The sequence below is a fragment of the Notamacropus eugenii genome, chromosome 1 (genome assembly GCF_028372415.1).
Source record: "Notamacropus eugenii isolate mMacEug1 chromosome 1, mMacEug1.pri_v2, whole genome shotgun sequence".
Taxonomy (NCBI): domain Eukaryota; kingdom Metazoa; phylum Chordata; class Mammalia; order Diprotodontia; family Macropodidae; genus Notamacropus; species Notamacropus eugenii.
The window spans coordinates 403633098-403636429 of NC_092872.1; the positions used below are offsets into that span (position 1 = coordinate 403633098).

Sequence of the window (3332 nt, forward strand, 5' to 3'; positions counted from 1 at the left end):
CAACAAATTAAGAGTGTAAAAACACAGGGACAATGCCTAAACTACCCAGGAGAAGGAAATCTGGCCCCTGGGTCAGACTATCAGGTTGTTGTTTTAGGGGGCATTAGAGGAGGGGGAGGGGCTGGGAGAGAGGTCTAAGAGATGCCTATTTCTGGGTCTGGATGAAGTAGACTAAAGAGACAAAGGTTGTGGGGTTTGAGAAGATTGAGGAACAGAGAGGCCAAATTAATAAAAGTGTAGATATGGAGAAAGCTGCTGTTCGCTTCTTGTGAAGTCAGGGGACTGTTTTCTTTTTATTGTTTGCATCATTAGCACCTAGTACAGCGCCTGACAGAGTAAATAATAAATTCTTGACTGAAGAATGTTTAAGATGCTTATACCTCCTAGAGATGACTTGAACAGTAAAAGTAACTAATGTAAGAACAAAGGCAATTCCTTTTCCTAAAGTCCTTTCCAATACACTTCCCAATCTCCAACACACACGAAAGGCCCCAGAGGTTCCCACCCACCTTAAGTACTGATGAGGGGCTTACTGTGAGTGATGTAGATAATACAGAGATTCCACCCAGCCCAAGAACTATCTAGCCCCACCCCACTCCCCAGGCAATTACCTGAAGAAAACATAGATGCTGAGAAGATTCACCCCAAGGCTAAGGACAATAGAGTAACTCAAAAAGACCTATCTTCAGTACTAGTCAACCTCCATGTAATCTTAGCCTATCGAATATATCTTCCTGGGATGAACCATAACTAAAAATTTGGCCCTGGGAGAAATTCACTCTTGTTGGGAACTGGGGACAGGGGTGCCATAGTGTTCGAAGTAGGCAGAGGTGAAGATGGTGAGGCAGGAAGATAGATAGATAGATAGATAGATAGATAGATAGATAGATAGATAGATAGATAGATAGATGAATGATCTAAAGGTCCATTGATAACAATTGCTAGGATTTGGGCAGAATGGACTGAATTTTAAAGCCAGAGAAGTGGTTGCTGAGCTATGGTGGCAGAAAAGGTCTGAAAACAGCCCTGGGGTTCAATTCCCCAGTGAGGGCAAGGGCAGCTCCTCCTTCTGGCCTTGTGTGTCTAGGAGAGCAAGGGAAGAGCAGCTAGTCTTGGGAAAGATGTCAAAAGCTGGTTTTGGTTAAAAAAAAAAAAAACCAAACCGTGATGGAAGGAAGGTAAAAAACAATGGACAGAGCAGTGGACCTGGAATCAGGAAGACCTGAGTTCAAATCCAGCCTCAGTCATTTAGCATCTTTCTGCCTCAGTTTCCTCATTTGTAAAATGGGGATAAAAATAGCATCTACCTCCTAGGGTTGTGATGAGGATCAGATGTGATCAAACCTTAAGGTGCTATATAAATGCTAGCTATTAATATATCATTATTCTTCCAGAAGGCACAGTGGAAAAGGAGAACAGGAGGATAGAGCCCTGGAAGGATAGAACATTCAGTATCAACATCATCTTTTAAAACTCATCAGTAGGCAGAAGTTTGGTTCTCAACCATAAGCGGTCTGCTTTCTGCCAGAAACTACCAGCACAGCCAAAGAAAACATGCCTTGCCAATACCCAGCATTGACACCAAAGCAAAAGAAAGAACTGTCTGATATAGCTCACTGAATTGTTGCTCCAGGCAAGGGAATCTTGGCAGCAGATGAGTCCACCGGTAGCACTGCAAAGCGGCTGCAGTCCATTGAAACTGAGAACACAGAGGAAAATCGGCGCCTCTATAGGCAGTTGTTTTTGACAGCAGATGATTGAGTGAACTCTTGTATTGGAGGTGTTATACTTTTCCACGAGACACTCTACCAGAAAACTGATGATGGTCATCCCTTCCCCAAAGTCATAAAGTCTAAGGGTGGCATTGTGGGCATCAAGGTAGACAAAGGTGTACTGCAAGGACCAATGGTGAGACTCCCACCCAAGGTCTGGATGGGCTAAGTAAGCACTGTGCCCAGTATAAGAAGGATGGAACTGACTTTGCCAAGCAGTGTTATGTACTAAAGATTGGGGATAATATACCTTCCCCACTTGCCATCAGGGAAAATGCCAGTGTGCTAGCCCAATATGATAGCATTTGCCAGCAGAATGGCTTTGTCCCCATCATGGAGTCAGAGATCCTCGCTGATAGAGAACGTGATCTGAAGTGTTGTCAGTATGTCACTGAGACATCCTGGCTGCTGTCTACAAAGCTCTGAGTGACCACCACGTCTATCTGGAAGGGATCTTGCTGAAGCTTAACATGGTCATACTTGGCCATTCCTGTACCCAGAAGTAGTCACATGAAGAGATCGTAATGGCAACTGTAACTGCCCTTTGCTGGACTGTGCCTCCTGAAGTCGCTGGTATCACCTTCCTCTCTGGGGGTCAGAGTGAAGAGGATGCCTCCATTAACCTCAATGCCATCAACACCTGCCCCTAGCATAAGCCATGGCTCTGATCTTTTCTTACAGCCAAGCCTTGCAGGCACCTGCCCTTAAGACCAGAAGTGGAAATAAAACGTCCAGGCTGCTCAAGTGGAATATATTAAGCGGGTCACAGCTAACAGCCAAGCTGCTCAAGGCAAGTATACTCCAAGTGGAAAGTCAGGAGATGCAGCTAGCGAGTCTCACTTTATCTCTAACCATGCCTACTAACTTAAGTCAAGGCCTTCCACCTGGGTATGCTTTAACACTCCAAGCCATCCTTCACAGTCCAGGAAGAAGCTGAGATCCCAGAGCTTTATGCTGACCTCTCCCATCAGTCCTAATCTGTGTGGTATTGTTGCTCTCTGGTGAATCTAGTGACCTCTCCTCAGCCCACTTTTTCCAATAAACAACTATTTAACAAGGAAAAAAAACCCTCATCAGTAAAAATAGTCCAGTTGGAAAATCTAGCAGCTGCCATCCATCTCTGGCTGGTGCCTTGTCAGTCCAAGGTATACCAAGATATACCAGGTTCCCAGGATCCCCAGGGCACCAGGGTCAGTCTATCCTACAGTGGAAACAGAAGAGAAATAGGTGTTAAGGTCAGGATACCATGGAAGCTGGCAACCTAAGGCTTTGACCAACCCAAGTGAGTTCATTCTGCTCAGAGACTTTTCAAACACTTTAGAAAATACCCATTCAACTCCAAACAATTAGCATGCTAATTATATTATTTATCAAATGAACTAACATTTATTTGAGTGTGTGGCATGTAAGCTGCTAGGTTAAACAAGTGGAGGCCAGAGAGAAGAATAATATCTAGCCCCTGCCTTCAAGGAGCTTATAATTTAGTATGAGAAAAAAGGCATAACTCTTCAAAGCTTCAAAAGACCTGTGATTCCATCACATGAGTCCAGCCTCTGGCCA

General features: G+C 44.4%; 1 pseudogene; it reads left to right on the top strand.

The window, feature by feature from the left end:
- The first annotated feature begins 1408 nt into the window (after positions 1 to 1408).
- Positions 1409 to 2883, top strand: LOC140526181 (fructose-bisphosphate aldolase A pseudogene; annotated as a pseudogene).
- Positions 2884 to 3332: the final 449 nt, after the last annotated feature.